This window comes from Macaca nemestrina, chromosome 1 (assembly GCF_043159975.1).
Source record: "Macaca nemestrina isolate mMacNem1 chromosome 1, mMacNem.hap1, whole genome shotgun sequence".
Lineage (NCBI taxonomy): Eukaryota > Metazoa > Chordata > Mammalia > Primates > Cercopithecidae > Macaca > Macaca nemestrina.
In genome coordinates this window covers 111,479,763-111,497,324 of record NC_092125.1, presented here as the reverse complement: position 1 = coordinate 111,497,324, position 17,562 = coordinate 111,479,763, and the positions used below count along the sequence as shown (strand labels likewise).

The 17,562-nt window shown below is 38.2% G+C and overlaps 1 pseudogene; it reads left to right on the top strand.

Annotated features, from left to right (window-relative positions):
* The first annotated feature begins 236 nt into the window (after positions 1–236).
* On the top strand, positions 237–17,267 carry LOC105479303 (olfactory receptor 5V1-like; annotated as a pseudogene).
* Positions 17,268–17,562: the final 295 nt, after the last annotated feature.

The following is a 17,562-nucleotide window of genomic DNA, read 5'->3' as shown; positions in this document are numbered from 1 at the left end:
ATCTCCATTTCTGTGCTACTTCTTCGCACATGGAAAAACCCGTTGCTAGGGGATTTTTGAGCTTTAGTGACTTAACACTGTCTAATGTTTTTATCTTAATTCAGTGCAGGAAAATACTGCAAGATTTTCAGACTTATACCTTCTCCACATGTAGGCCCTACAGAACTATTTGATGGCTCTGCCATTTTCCCCTTCAGAACTCCACAACAAGCAGTGCCATCACCAGGTTATGAGCAATGGCAGGACCAGAAATCAGGGGCCACAAAGGTCTAAGTGGTGCCAGCAGGAAAGAAGGGAAGCACTGCATGCAGGGGGCAGCCCTAACTAGGAGCCGCTTGAAGCTGAGACAGCAGACATGTTGCAGTACTGTGGCTCCAGATACACGTTCCTCCGGTGGGGCATGTGGCATGAAGAGGCTAGGTCCAAGCAAAGCCCATGGCCATGGCCACCAGAACAAACAGAAAACACTCCCTCATGTACTGTAAAACCCAATCAAATAAACCCACATCCATGCATATGCCTTCACTCACTAACTAGGAGGAGGACAAGGCTGTCTTTCAGGCTTTAGCCACCACAACTCCTGACAACAAATCCAGTACCAAACTCTATTCACAGTGTCAGCTAGAAAGCTGATCTCCTCACTGTGTGCTGGGAAAAGATGATAGCCACAACCTTAATGAATCCAAGAGAGAACTAATTGCTCTTCATTTCTACACTTTCTAATCAAGCTGTTGCCCTTGAGTTATGTTTGTACTTGGAGGAGTCCCAGAACATTTGCTTAGAGAGAGATTAGATGGATACTCCCTAAAGGACAGTCCACAGGCATTTATACATGGCCATCCTAGAAGAATGAATCATAGAGTGATCAGAGAGGATTTTTGGTTCCTGCATAGGCAATGACTATGCCGTTGGCAGCTCCTGGAATGGCAGGTCCCTTCATGTTGCATGGAGTTCAATAGCCAGCTGTATCGAAGAGTATTCTTTCCATAGCAGTGTTGGGAGCACAAGCCCCACCCCCAAAGCCAGAAATCAAAGCCTTTCAGTGAGGCTCAGTGGTACGTAATTTATTTATTTATCATCACGATTAAGAAAAACTGCCCAATGTCAGGATATACCTACCCCTTAGTAACATACTGTATAATGTGCATATTTTTATTACCATTTTGGTAACATTTATGTAATGACATATATTAACAAATTTTCTGTGTGTATACATTTCGACAGTACAACTTATAGAATTAGAGTAGAACTTACTTTAGAAATTATCTACTCCAGAACCTAAGGAATGTCTGAGTTATTTAAGTGAGATAATATAAGTGAAAAAATTTTCATGGCATAATACAAAATGCAAAGTATTAGTATTCTATTTTTGACAAGCAGGACAGAAAGGAATAATTTTTCAGGAGAAAGCACAGGGATATATTTCCACTATTACACATTACAGTGCAACAATAGGTGCAGACAAAATAATTGTCTAAAGAAATTTGATTAAATTCATACAAAACATATATTTGGAAACATTTATTCGCTAACCAGGGGTTCCCATCTTTATGTGGCAACACATTGATGTTTCGGAGAGGTGTGTTGCAAGCAATTTATTGACTATAATAAAGGCTTGAAGCTTGTGAATGATTTACTTTACCTATGATTCTTTTTATTAGAAATAAATATTTAAAGCTATTTGTAAATCATTTCATCCCCAATCATTTGCCTTAGAGATTACTGATTGGGAAAGAAAGAAGCAGAGTTGCTGCTCTCTGGCTGGGAACTGAACAGAACGTGCCACATGGTCTCCATTGGAACCATTGCTCTTACAGGGCCATGGTGCCACATTTATGCCCCAACAAGCTGTTCTTTTCCTCAGGTCTCTAAGATGTTTGCACCAGAACCATTGAACAGAAATGTTCTCCAGTGCTCAGCTGAGATGTCCTTTCTTAACCTTTCTCTGTAGGTCTGACTAAAGTGCTGGATTTTATATCTTTCCTGTTCCCCTGACTTCCACCTGAGTTGTTCGTGAACAGTCTTTGAGCCCCAAGCTTTGGGTCCCTGTTTAGCTTGGATGCCACTGGGAGTATCAGACTCTGTGATGCCAGGGTCAGGGACCTAAGACACCTTCTCATAGGCAGGGCATTGCAGACCAGTCCTTCTCCACTCTGACATACATGTTCATGAGGGGTGCTCAGAATTTGCCAGTGGCTCTATGCTACCTCTGGCATAGGCTTGGGAGGAGTGCAATTTTCTGTAAGACCTCTATACAGTTACCCTCTTGTCAAAGTTAACACAGGTTAAGAAATGCAAATTTATGTCATGTTTCAGGCAGAGACAGATGTTGAGAAATATGTGCCCAATAAATCCTATATAGTCTCATCATGAGGCTGATACAGTAAATATAATTAGTGGAAAAATAAGTCAATAATTTCATCCTTTTTTAATTCCAAGAAATTCATTTAATCAGTGTTAGCATTAACTTTTGTTTTGACTTGTTTTGTTTTGTTGTTGCTACTGATTGAACTGATTCTCAGGAGATTGAAAAGAGGTAGGCATTTTTCTTATTTGGTCCTTTCTGTCTCTCTTTATTTTACGGAATTATGGAATGCAGAACAGGGAATTGGAAAGAGTATAGCCTTTAGAGTCAGATGGGCATGGGTTAAATCCCAGCCACTAATATAGTAGCCAGGTAATTTGAAGCATCAGTTTCCCCACCATCAGAGTAAACAGGCAACCTACAGAATGGGAGAAAATTTTTGCAATCGACCCATCTGACAAAGGGCTAATATCCAGAATCTATAAAGAACTCAAACAAATTTACAAGAAAAAAATCAAATCACCCCATCAAAAAGTGGGCAAAGGATATGAACAGACACTTCTCAAAAGAAGACATTTATGCAGCCAACAGACACATGAAAAAATGCTCATCATCACTGCTCATCAGAGAAATGCAAATCAAAACCACAAAGAGATACCATCTCACGCCAGTTAGAATAGCAATCATTAAAAAGTCGGGAAACAACAGGTGCTGGAGAGGTTGTGGAGAAATGGAACACTTTTACACTGTTGGTGGGACTGTAAACTAGTTCAACCATTGTGAAAGACAGTGAGGCTATTCCTCAAGAATCTAGAACTAGAAATACCATTTGACTCAGTCATCCTATTACTGGGTATATACCCAAAGGTATTATAAATCATGCTGCTATAAAGACACATGCACACGTATGTTTATTATGGCACTATTCACAATAGCAAAGGGTTGGAACCAACCCAAATGTCCATCAATGATAGACTGGATTAAGAAAATGTGGCACATATACACTATGGAATACTATGCAGCCACAAAAAAGGATGAGTTCATGTCCTTTGTAGGGACATGGATGCAGCTGGAAACCATCATTCTCAGCAAACTATCCCAAGGACAGAAAACCAAACACCGCATGTTCTCACTCATAGGTGGGAATTGAACAATGAGATCACTTGGACACAGGGTGGGGAACATCACACACCAGGGCCTGTCGTGGGGTGGCGGGAGAAGGGAGGGATAGCATTAGGAGATATACCTAATGTAAATGACGAGTTAATGGGTGCAGCACACCAACATGGCACATGTATACATATGTAACAAACCTGCACGTTGTGCACATGTACCCTAGAACATAAAGTATAATAATAAAAAAAGCATCAGTTTCCTTACTTGCAAATCTTAATCAATTCCTACTATATAAGGTTGTTGTGATACATACATGAGACTGTGTGTGCAAAGCACCCAGTGTAGCTCCTGGTACCTTGTAAGTACTTAATAAGCAGTAGCCACCATTATAATTGGGGCTATCGTTACTGTCCATCACAGGGCTATGTAGGGATGGAAGGGAAACTGGGATTGTTTGTTTCTGTTATTTGGTCAATCATATACAAATAACACACTGTGAACAGTGGTGCAGAGCAGAGTGTTCTGTGAAAGGGAAGATACTCCATTTACATTTTATGTACTTTTCACTTATGTGAAATTTTTCAGTGAGCACATGCTACTTTTGAAATTTAAAATTCCTATATAGTTTTTATTTTAAAAATGAAATGTTAAGGACAAGACTCCCTATATAGTTCCTTAACTTTTCCTGTGAATCTATAATTGCTCCAAAATAAAACATTTTAAAATCTCTATTTGATAAATAACATAAAATAAGGGATATATATATATATATAGATAACATAACATTGGAGCCAAGGAGGCTTTTGGACATGTGAAATGTTTACTTTCCTGGAAGATGTTCATAAACACCAAAAGTGGATTTCCACAAGGTAGGTGAATACTAAGAGATGACTGATATTCTTGGTCTGATCTGATCTTATGAAATATGACATTTTCATGGTCATAAAAATGCTATGTTTTCACATTGAAAGAACAGTGGAATTTGGAGCTAAAAAGGACTATAAGAATCAACTCAAATGATCTTCACTTGAGACATGAGTTAATCTTTGCAGGAGATGCAGCTATCCAGCCTCTATTTGAATATCTCCAGTACTGTCATCTCATTACTCTATGTATTATAAAATGCTTGCGTAAGTAGTCTAAATGCAATTAATGAAATAAGAAGTTGCAATGTTAAAAAAAAAAGAAAGAATAGTTATCAGGTCTCTATACTTATATTTACACACTTCAATTAAGTAAAAAGGTGGAGATTTCAATTCATATGCCAAGTGGATTACCGAGAAATTCTTGGAATGAAGCAAATAGAGTTGTGAGCATGTAACTGAATATTCATACATTGTTATGAAAAGGGGGTTTTGCTCAGTAGTCAAAAATGAGACTCTGAATTCAGAATAGCAGGATAAACTCTTAAAGTCTCAGTTTTCTTATCTGCAAAATGGGGTTAATAGCAGTATTTACACTTTTTAGTTGTTTTGAGAATAAATGGGATAATTCATGAAGATTGCCTGGCACACAGCACGTGCTCAACAAGCATTAATAAGATGAACAGTGTTGGTATTAGTAATACATACAAGAGGATAGGAAAACACAGTGCCTTACTTTGAGGTGGCCTTGACTGGCTAATCACATATTTTCCAGGAAGGTGTCCAGTGCTGAATAGGTGAGAACAACAAGGTCATCTTTTTTATCATCACTATAGGCTGTTGAGACAGAAGGGACCTCAGAGGTCAACCAGTCTGGATCTTTGTTTAGGAAGCAATGAAACAGAAGCCTAAATCATACTCTAACAGAAGTAAATCTCTAGGTTACTCCCTTCATAATTTTTAAAGAATATGTGATTCGAGACAAATAGGAGGTAGACAAAAGTTGGAGCAACTCAGAAGGAAGGAGCCAATTCTGGGTACCAGCCTCCATGGCTTTGCTTCTCTGCTCCCTTTACCTCAAATGATTATCCCCATATTTCTGCCTGTTTAAATCCTTTAAGGTCCACCATAGTGCTATGTCTTTAAAAAGCCTTTGATATCTCTAATCCTACAGACGTTCTTTACGGTGCTTCTATATTCATCAAACATTTATTGAATCCGTGCTTGTACATGAGGCTCCAGGCTACGTTTTCATACAGAATTGAAAGGCTCAGACTGTAACTTCAAGGTATTTGTATTTAAGATGGAAATGGGGGCTTTGAGCAAGCACTGAGTGTCCTCTTCCTACAACTGTTTAGCCAGGGGCTATCTGACCAAAGATTAATAAAGAAAAAAATAATAATAATTTTAAAAGTAAACAAAATGTCACAAAGCTTTCTGTCTCATATTGTAGTTTATCTTCCCATTAGATTGTTTGCTTATTGAAGACAGGAATAAGGTCTTACTCCCCTTTGGGTCTCTTTATAATACCTATTATAGAGCTGTATTAGACCCTATGGAGGAACTAAATTGGTTTGAATTGAAAACTAGCCACTACCAAAGAAAGATTATTGGAAAATGCTGAAAGAAAATAAGAATTTCATAGCTTGAAGAATTTTATAGCTAGAAGGCACTTACATGTCATAAGAGGTAGCAATTTGTCTTTCCTTTTTCCTTTACACTAGGAGAAATGCAGGTGAGATATAAAGGAATGAAAGAAATATTAAATGCTGTAATAAATTTCTGAGATGCAATGGAGAATTTTTCTTAACAAATTTATTAAGAAAAGACTTAGCCTACTAATTTTAGGGGTAAGCATAGCTCTGTTAGGTGGAAATAGCTTACACTTGCTGCTCAAGTGTGGTCCCTGGGTCAGCAGCATTGGTGTTGCCTGGGAACTTACTGGAACTGCAGGTTATTTAATGCACATTCAAGTTTGGGAATGCACTGGCCTGCACGATGACCTCCGAATATGCCATCTGGTTCCAGGCACTCATATTATGGGGGAGAATACAAATAGAAATCGAGGCCAGGTGAAAATAATTCATAAATTCATGGCAATAAATTAACTTTACCACAAGCACCTGAAATAATTTGGGTTTTCTTTTAGAGAAATTGTCCTGCATACTGGTATTCTGCGCGTGTGTGAGAGCGCACATGCGTGCGTGTGTGCGTGTGCGTGTGCGTGTGCGCGTGTGCGTGTGTGCGTACGTGTGTGTGTGCGCGCGCGTGTGGTTTAAGTAGATCAGCAATTTACCGGGCAATATGAAAATTCAATTTGAAAAGTTTAATGATTGCTTTGTGTTACCGAAATTAAGTATAAGTAGATGTTACCCTGATGTGCTATAAGGATTTTCAAAATCACATCAGTTACTCTAGTTAATGTATGCCTCGTTTTGTTTCTTTTGAGGAAATAAACCCCTTAAGGTTAGTCAACAAAACATTTCATTTATTGCCAAAGCAAAAAAAAAAAAAAAAAAAATCCTCTTTTAAGACCTCTACGCTTGTTTATTTTCCACAGTTTATATTTAGATTTAAAAATTATTTATGCTTAACTTCAGTACCAACTTTCTATTGAAATTTAAATACTTTAAGCTCCTGAAGCCCCCGAGATTTGGAATTTTTAATGAAAGCTGTACTGGCATATGAATCACGTGCCTTGAATTCTCAGAATCAAAGAATGCACGGGCTTTCAAGACTATAGAGCAGTTTGCAAATATAAGATATTATCAGTATCACTACTAATAATTACTATATGACTTAAACCCTCTGTGCCTCAGTTTATTTACCTCCAAAACGGGTATGGTAGGTTGTCTTATAGGTTATTATGTGAATCAAATAAGTTAATAAATGTAAAAAGCTGAGATGTAATACACGTAAAAAGTTAGCACATAATAGAGATTTAACTAGTGTTAGCTATTATTATATAATGTTTGTTTCTATCCATTACTCAGTTTGAAAAATACTGTTTGAATTCAGGTATGTAAAAATGTTGCATCTTTTCAAAGAAACTCATTGGGTTTTCGTTGGATGCATTATACTAAAATCAATTTAATCATTAAAGAAAAGCATACTTTGAAACTATTAAGAAAGATATATATTGTTGTTGTTGTTGTTGTTGTTTGTTGTGTTTTCTGAGATAGAGTCTTACTCTGTTGCCCAGGCTGGTTTGCAGTGGCATGATCTCGGCTCACTGCAACCTCCGCCTCCCAGGTTCAAGCAATTCTCCTGCCTCAGCCTCCTGCGTAGCTAGGATTACAGGTGTGCGCCACCACACCCAGTTAATTTTTGTATTTTTAGTAGAGACAGGGTTTCACCATGTTGTCCAGGCTGGTCTCAAACTCCTGACCTTGTGATCCGCCCTCCTCGGCCTCCCAAAGTGCTGGGATTACAGGTGTGAGCCACCAAGCCCAGCCTAAGCAAGATTTTTTTAAAAGCCAATTTTTTGGTACAGAACCAGTCTAAGAAAAATCACCCTCAAATTATTTTTTTCTATGAAATCTATCTATCTCCATGTGATCATGGAGAATAAAGTCATTATTATACGGGAGAGGGTTTTCAATGAGGCTGCCTATTCCTAGGAATAAGAATTTAAATTCTAAGGGACAAGTGTATATTGTATTACAGAAAGTGTCATGCATAGGTGGTGATTGCTAATAATAAATTTTAATGATGACGGTGGTGATCGTCTCAGTCCTTTTTGCATTGCTCTAAAAGAATACCTGATGCTGGGTAGTTCATAAAGAAAAGAATTTTATTTGGCTCACAGTTCTGGAGGCTGTACAAGAAGCATGGCACCAGCATCTTCTGGTGAGGGTCTCAGGAAGCTTCCAATCATGACAGAAAGGGAAGTGGAGCTGGCATGTAAAGTGGTGAGAGAGAAAGAACGAGAGAGAGGAGGAGATGCCAGGCTTTTTGACAATCAGTCATGATGTGAACTAATAGAATGAGAACTCACTCATTGCTGCAAGGATGGCACCAAGCTGTTCATGAGAGATTTGCCCCCATGAGCCGAACCTCCCACTAGACCTCACTTCCAACATCTGGGATCAAATTTCAGCATGAAATTTGGAGGGCATGAAATATCCAAACTACATCAGGGATGATGAGTAATAAGAAAAAATAAGGCCAGGCACAGTGGCTCACCCTGTAATCCCAACACTTTGGGAGGTTGAGGTTGGCAGATCACTTGAATCCAGGAGTTTGCGATCAGCCTGGGCAACATGTCCAAACCCCATCTCTGCTAATAATACAAAAAATTAGCCAGGTGGGGTGGTGCATGCCTGTGATCCCAGCTACTCAGAAGGCTGAAGTGGGAGGATTGACAGCCTGGGAGGTTGAAGCTGCAGAGAGCCAAGATTGCACCACTGCACTCCAGCCTCGGCAACAGAGCCGACAGAGCAAAACCCTCTCTCAAAAAAAAAAAAAAAAAAAAAAAAAAGAGTAAGAAAAAATTCACATTACTACTTACCCACCTTATCCCCCAGCCCACAAGAAATTAGATTAGTCAGTTAAACTAAAGACAAAAAGTTACATGTAGACATATATATACAGATTTTTTTTTAATGCCCTATAAATATGTTCCTCAGGCACTGACTTGAACTAATATGAAGTCACATTTCAAGACCTTTATAATAAGCAGTGTGTGCAACCTCAGAAACCATATTTTAGAAAATCCCTGAAAATTTATATTCAGTTTTCTAATTTAGATATCCATAGACTGGGTGATGTTTGGATCAGTTTCCCAAAGTAAACTCTTACAGAACCACCTTCCATGAGGAATTTCATTTCTTCCTGTGAATACATCTAGACATCTACCTATAAAAGAGATTTTCTTTTTTTTTTTTTTTTGAGACGGAGTCTCGCTCTGTCACCCAGGCTGGAGTGCAGTGGCCGGATCTCAGCTCACTGCAAGCTCCGCCTCCCGGGTTCACGCCATTCTCCTGCCTCAGCCTCCCGAGTAGCTGGGACTACAGGCGCCCGCCACCTCGCCCGGCTAGTTTTTTGTATTTTTTTAGTAGAGACGGGGTTTCACCGTGTTAACCAGGATGGTCTCGATCTCCCGACCTCGTGATCCGCCCGTCTCGGCCTCCCAAAGTGCTGGGATTACAGGCTTGAGCCACCGCGCCCGGCCTATAAAAGAGATTTTCATATCTACCTTTTTGATATGAGGAGTGAAAAAAAAGTCCCTGATTTTCGAATGACTCAAAGTTTATGCAGTTAACAGAGAAAACAGAATAAAACACACACATAACATCAGAAATTTCCAGGAGTACATGCAGAACCCAGCTCAGTTCCAATGGTGATTTACTGTAAATCATTGCTAATAAGGGATTAATAAGAGAAATGCTTATTATTTAGGGAAATTACTTAGGAAAAGCAATGCCTATAGCTGAGGTAGGTAGGGTTCTGAGTATTTTCAAGTCCTTTCTGGATACCTCTTCACCACATTTTCTGTAAACACTGAGGAGCGCAAGATTCCCACCTTAGCCTTCCTCTCCTCTCACTCTATCTATTCTTCTTGATTGAATTTATGTACACCTGTTGCTGCAACAGTTGTCTTCAGGATGACTCCCAAATTAGTATCTGCAGTTCTAGCCTGTCTCCTGAGACCAAATCCTGTATTTTGAACAGCCTATTAGGAATTTCTGCATGGAGATCCCACAATTACCTAACATTCAACATTATTTGAATCTAATCTACTATCTCCTCCCCCTAAATCTGCTCTACCTCATGTATTTCCTGCTTTAATTAATGATCCCACCATCCAGCCAGCCTGCCCAAACTGATTCCATGTCCTCACACATCCTCACCACCCATGGATTTAAAGTGCTTCAACCATGGCTTCCTCTCTGTGAACCAACGCTTCAGGGATTTTCTCCAAGCTCCAAAACATCTTTAGCTATAGACCATTTCATTTTAATCTGTTTTTAGCACTCAAACCACTCTTTGGGACCAAACGAAGGTGTTTTAACCTGAGGCACACGGACTATCAACAATAGGCAGACTCTGTAACTCTTCTTGCCCATTCTTACACCAAAGCCTGGCTTCCAAGCAGACACAAAGTGAGACCCACATCTCTGAAAAATATTTTTTTAATTGGCCCAGCATAGTGGTGTATGCCTATAGTCCCAGCTACTTACGAGACTGTGGCATGAGGATTGCTTGAGCCCAGAAGTTTGAGGCTGCAGTGAGCCATGATCACACCACTGCACTCCAGCCTGGGCAACAGAGTGAGACCCCATCTTAAAAACAAAGGTAGGAAAAAATATAGCCTGAAGAGACAATACATAAAAACCAGACTCACATATGAGAAATATTTTTAAACTATGAGACAAGGAATTTAAAATTATAATGATTAATCGCTTAGAAGCCTTAATGGAAAAAGTAACCAACCTGCAAGATCACATACTTGATTTCAGCAGAGAGGTGAAAACTATAAGAAAAGATCAAATGGAAGTGCTATAAATTAAAAACACGGTAATAAAGATGAAGAATTCATTTAACAGGCTCTTCAATAAACTTGATACAGCTGAAGAAAGAATTCGTGAACTTCAAAATAGGTCAACAGAGGCCAGGTGCAGCGGCTCACAGCTGTAATCCCAACACTTTGGGAGGCTGAGGTGAGTGGATCACTTGAGGTCAGGAGTTCGAGGCCAGCCAGGCCAACATGGTGAACCCCTGTCTCAGGCTGGGTGTGGTGGCTCACGCCTGTAATCCCAGCACTTTGGGAGGCCGAGGCAGGTGGATCACGAGGTCAGGAGATCAAGACCATCCTGGCTAACATGGTGAAACCCCGTCTCTACCAAAATATAAAAACAAAATTAGCTGGGCGTGGTGGGTGCCTGTAGTCCCAGCTACTCGGGAGGCTGAGGTAGGAGAATGGTGTGAACCCAGGATGGGGAGCTTGCAGTCAGCCGAGATTGTGCCACTGCACTCCAGCCTGGGTGACAGAGCGAGAGCGAGATTCCGTCTCAAAAAAAAAAAAAAAAAAAGAAAGAAAGAAACACCATCTCTACTAAAAACTACAAAAAAAAAAAAAAAAAAAGCTGGATGCAGTGGTGGATGCCTGTAATCTCAGCTACTCAGGAGGCTGAGGGCAGAAGAATCTCTTAAAACTGAGAGGCAGAGGCAGAGGCTGTGGTGAGCCAAGATCACGCCACTGCACTCCAGCCTAGGTGACAGAGTGAGACTTCATCTCAAAAATTTAAAAAAAAAAGAAAGAAAAAAGAAAATAAGTCAACAGAAATTACACAAACCAAACACAAGGAGAAAAAAAAGAGTTAAAAGCAATTTTTAAGCCAGAGTATCCAAGAGATATGGTACAGTACCAAACTGTCTAAAAATTGGAATTTGAGAAGGAAGAGACAAGTAGTAGGAGGAAAGAAACAACCAACAGAGCATCACAAATAAGAAATACAGCAGATTTCACATCAGAAACTACACAACCAGTGCTAAATGAAATGATGTGACATCTTTAAAGTGCTAAATGGGAAAAAAGAAAAAAAATAACCTGTTAACCTGAAGACATCCTTCAATTATTGAGAGAAATAAGGATTTTCTCAGACAAATAAAAACAGGGAATGTGTTGCCAACAAATATACTCTAAATAAATGTTAATGAAAGTTTTTCGGGTATAAGAAATATACTGTAAGTCAGAAACTTGGATCTATACAAACAAATGGAGAGTGTTTGAAATGAATTAAATCAAGATAAATGTATTGGGTTGAATAGTGTTCCCCTAACATTCATGTCTCACCAGAATGTGATCTTATTTGGAAATAGGGCCTTTGAAGGTGTAATTATTTAAGTTAATAGGAGATTATACTGGATTAAGGTGGGACCTAAACACAGTTAGTGGCATCATTATAAGAAAAGGAGAGGACAAATAAAGACACACACAAACGAGAGCGCCATGCAAAAATAGAGGCAAAGACTGGAGTCATGCAGCTACAAGCTGAGGAACAACAGGGATTGTCAGGAACCACTAGCTGCTAGGGAGAAACAGAAAGGTTTTCTTCCCTAGAGCCTTCAAATTGGGTTTTAAAAGGCGGTATCCAACTATATACTGTCTAAAAGAAACCCACTGTAAATATAAGGAGAGGGGAGAGTTGAAAGTAAAAGAAGAGAGAAAGATATACTATGCAAATGTTGCATAGTAAAAGTGGGCAAAGGATATATTAATTTTAGACAAAATAGACTTCAGAATGAAGGAAGATCACCAGGGATTAAAAGGAATATTGCATAATGATAAATCAAATCTCCACGAAGACATTATCCTTTATGTGTAAGCACCTGAAAAAGAACTTCAAATTACATGAGGCCAAACCTGACAGATCTGAAAGGAAAAATAGACAAATGCACAATTATAGTTGGAAACTTCTACACGCCTTTCTCATTAACAATAAATATCAAGCAGAGCATATTCTTTGGCCATATAGAATAATAATATTAGAAAGATACCTAGAATATTCCTAAATATTGGCTATTAAACAATACATTTTAAGATAACTTATGAAGCAAAGAAAGTCTCAAAGGAAATTTTTAAATATTTTGAACTAAATGAAAATAAAAACAATAAATCAAAAATTCTGAAATACAGCTAAAGCAGGGTTTAGACAGAAATATATACCACTTAATGTGTATATTAGAAAAGCCTGTATCTATAATCATTAACCTAAACTTCTGTCTTAGAGAAAGAAGAAGATATCAAACCCAAAGCAAACAAAAGTAAAGAAACAATAAAGATTTGAGAAAAAAATCAATGAAATTGAAACAATAGAGAAAAATCTGTGAAAATAAACTAGTTCTTTAAAAAGAGCAATAAGATTGGTAAACATCTAGGCAGGTTGACTAAGAAAAAAAGACAGAAGACACAAATTATAAATGTCAGGAATAAGACAAGAGCAATCAATACTGACCCTACATTAAAAGGATAATTATGGACTACTACTACTTGACAGCATAGATGAAACATAACACTTTCTTGAAGACATCAGAAGGTCCCAAAACTCACTCAAGAAGAAATGGATAACCTGAATAGTTCTATGTATGTTAAAGGAATTGAATGTTTAGTTTAAAACATTCCAAAAAAGGAAAGTCCAGGCCCATATGACTTGGGGTTTTTTTTTTTCTTTTTTTTTCTTTTCTTTTCTTTTTTCTTTTTTTTTTTTGAAACTTGGTAGATTTTTATTCAAACAATAAATCACTAAAACAAAAAAAAGGAAAGGAAAGGAAAAAAGGACGGGATAATTGGAAAAACTTAAACATACTGACTTGATAATGCCTTAGTAGACATTATTTTCTTTTTTTATTTTAATTTTTTAAGTTCTGAGGTACATGTGCAGGATGTGCGTGTTTGTTACATAGGTAAATGTGTGCCATGGTGGTTTGCTGCACCTAACAACCCATCACCTAGGTATTAAGCCCAGCATGCAAACGACCCCCATTAAAAAGTGGGCAAAGGATATAAACAGACACTTCTCAAAAAAAAGACATACTTGCAGCCAACAAACATATGAAAAAAGCTCAGCATCACTGATTATTAGAGAAATGCAAATCAAAACCACAATGAGATACCCTCTCACACCAGTCAGAATGGTGTTTATTAAATAGTCAAGAAACAACAGATGCTGGTGAGATTGTGGAGAAATAGGAACATTTTTACACTGTTGGTAGAAATGTAAATTAGTTCAACCATTGCGGAAGACAGTGTGGTGATTCCCCAAAGATTTAGAACTGGAAATACCACTTAACCCAGCAAACCCATTAACTGAGTATGAATCCAAAGGAATATAAATCATTCTTTCTTTTTATTTTATTTTATTTTTTTGGAGACAGAGTCTCACTCTGTCACCCAGGCTGGAGTGCAGTGGCGTGATCTTGGCTCACTGCAACCTCTGCCTCCCAGGTTCAAGCGATTCTCTTGTCTCAGCCTCCCAGGTAGCTGGAACTACAGGCACATGCCACCACACCCAGCTAATTGTTTTTGTTTTTTGTTTGTTTGCTTGTTTTGTATTTTTAGAAGGGACAGGGTTTCACCATGTTAGCCAGGATGATCTCTATTTCCTGAGTGCATGATTCACCCACCTCAGCCTCCCAAAGTGCTGAGATTACAGGCGTGAGCCACTGTGGCCAGCCTAACTCATTCTATTATAAAGATACATGCACGCATATGTTCTCTACAGCATTATTCACAATACCAAAGACATGGAATCAACTCAAATGCCCATCAATGACAGACTGGATAAAGAAAATGTGGTATATATACATCATGGAATACTATGCAGCCATAAAAAGTAATGAGATCATATCCCTTTGTAGGGACATGGATGAAGCTGGAAGCCATTATCCTCAACAAACTAACACAGAAACAGAAAATAAAAAGCTGCATGTTCTCACTTATAAGTGAAAGCTGAACAATGAGATCACATGGACACAGGGAGGGGAACAACACTCACTGGGGCCTGTTGGGGAAGGGCAAAGAGAGTGGGGAGAACATCAGGCTTATATGATTTCACTGTTGAATTTGACCAGGCATTTAAGGAACACATTACACCAATTATAAACAATTTCTCGCAGAAAATATAAGAGGAGAGAAACTTCTGCACATATTTCATATGGCCAGCATGAGCCTGATAACAAAACTAGACAAAGATATTACAAGAAAACTAAAGATCATAAATATAGATGTAAAAGTCGTCAACAAAATATTAGCAAATTGAATCCAGAAGTATATAAAAAGAATAATACATTGCAATTAATTGAAATTGATTCTAGGAATGCAAAGTTAGTTTATCATTGAAAAAGTCAATCCATATAATTTACCATATTAACAGACTAAATAAGAAAACACATATATTAGCTCAGTAGATGCAGAAAAATCATCTAAGAAAATTCAACATCCATTCATGATAAAACCTATCAATAAAGTAGGGACAAACTGGAACTTTTTAACCTAATAAAGAGTATTGAGCACATATAATGCAGCAGGCATATAACTTATATTATCTCATATTAGTTTTCTCAACAATTGTTAAGACAGACACCATTAATATCAGAATACAATGAGCAAACGAAGAACAGAGATCAACTAACTTTTCCACTGTCTACATCTAGTAAATGGCAGACGTAGAATTTCAAACCACATCTTTTAGGCTCAAGAGCCCGCTGTTTCTACTATATCATCTTCCCTTCAAGACAGAAAAAGAAATAAAAATTGCAGTTCACAATAATGTTTCAGAGATTAGAAAGCATAGCTTAATACAAATTTGGCAATTGTATCAATTATCTTTTCAGGATGAACATAGTTTCTGAGCTTAAATCTAGGGCTACTAAAATTTAGTAAGGAAAAAAGAAAAATATATAAGTAAAATATATATTATTGGTTGAAATTTCTTATATCTTATAAACCCTGAAAAACATGTTTTAACTCTTATTGAGAAAAATAAAGTTATCTAAAACCAGGCTGACTTAAAATTTAATTCTGAGAAATAATCAGAAATGTTCACAGATACTCATGTCTGAAAATTTTCATTCCAGTATTTATAATAGCAAAAGGAAGAGAAGCCATCTAAATGTTCAATCAAAAGAGAGATACTAAATTTATTTTGTGTGATGGAATAATACAGTGTAATTTTGGGAATTTGTGCTCCTAATATTTTAAACTCATAAGCAGAGATCAGGATTCATATATAGAGAAAAAGACTGGAATGGATAATACTGAAAGGTAGCATTGATTCCGTGGATGGTTTTATCCTTCTTTATATCTTTCTGCATTTTCTCAATTTTTCATAATAAAAATGTGTTACTTAAAAAATAAGATATTTAGAAAAAGGAATTTAACACAGTGGAGTGCAATTTTAGAAAGGAGCTAATGCAGAGCCAGTGAGAAATGAGCTTACTTTAACATGGGAGTTAACAGCTTGTTGCTGATTTTAAAACGTCTCCATTTATTCTTACCAGCCAGCAGCCATACAAAACCCTGTGCGAAGTTGTGATCTTCCTAAAGGTACTCCTGCATACCTCTTCAGGCTGCTGTGTATACATTATTTGACATGGCTCTGCAAGTTCAGAAACCCAATAGTGGTGCTTTCAGTAGTTCTCATTATAGTTTCTTTTTTCTTATCATTTTGTAGCTGTGACATCATTTGAAATAAATAAACAAATGTCACTGGATTTGTCTTCCTGGGATTTTTCAACCATCCAACTGACAGGGCTTGTTCTTTCTGGTTTCATGATCATTTACCTGACAACCTGACAACTCTCCTAGGGAACATGCTCATAATGCAGGCCACCAGGGTCAGTCCTGCCCTCCAAACTCCAATGGGTTATTTCCTCAGCAATCTGAGCTTCCTGGATATCTGCTACGTGTCTACCACCATCTTGGTCATGCCAGTGAACTTCTTCCAGGAGAAGAAGACCATCTCCTATGAGGGCTGCCCTTCTCAGATCTTCTTCCTTGTGACATGAGCTGGCATTAAGGGTGTCTTTTTGGCTACTATGGCTTATGACCACTATGTGGCTATTTGCCACCCTCTTCAATATGGGATCCTCATGAGTGTGAAGGTCTGTGTTTGTTTAATGACTTGGTCCTGGATGTGTGGGCTGGTGAATTCTGGGACACACACAGTGCTGGACAGCTACAGTTACTCTGTATGAACTCAAACCAGACCCACTACTTGCTCTGTGGCATCCCATTGCTCCTGAGGCTCTCCTTCTCAGACACTTCTGTCAGTGAGTCTGTGCTCCACGGGGCCAGTGCCACTGTTGGCCTGAGCTCCTGCCTGTTTACTGCAGCATCTGACATACTCATCATTTCTGCTATCCTTCAGATTCCCTCTCCTCAGGGCCAGAGAAAGATCTTTTCTACCTGGGCGTCCCACCTCACCGTGGTAGTGGTCTTCTTTGGGATATCCCCCTTCAACTATGACACGCCTAAGTAACTCCTAGCTACTTATCTAGGAACTTTGCTTTCAACAAAATTGAAGGAGGACCTAGTTCAGTACTCAGATGGTACATCACTTTTTATATTTACTTAGACATTTACCATTTCTGATGATTTTCATCATTTCATAAAGATTCTAGATTCATTCTGATCTCATTTCTCTTCAGCCAGAAGAATGTTGTTTAGCATGTTCTATTATACAGCTCTTCCAGCAACATAATCTCTTAGTTTTCTTTCATCTGAGATTGTCATTATTTTACCTTAATTCTAGAAGAATACTTTCTCTAACTACA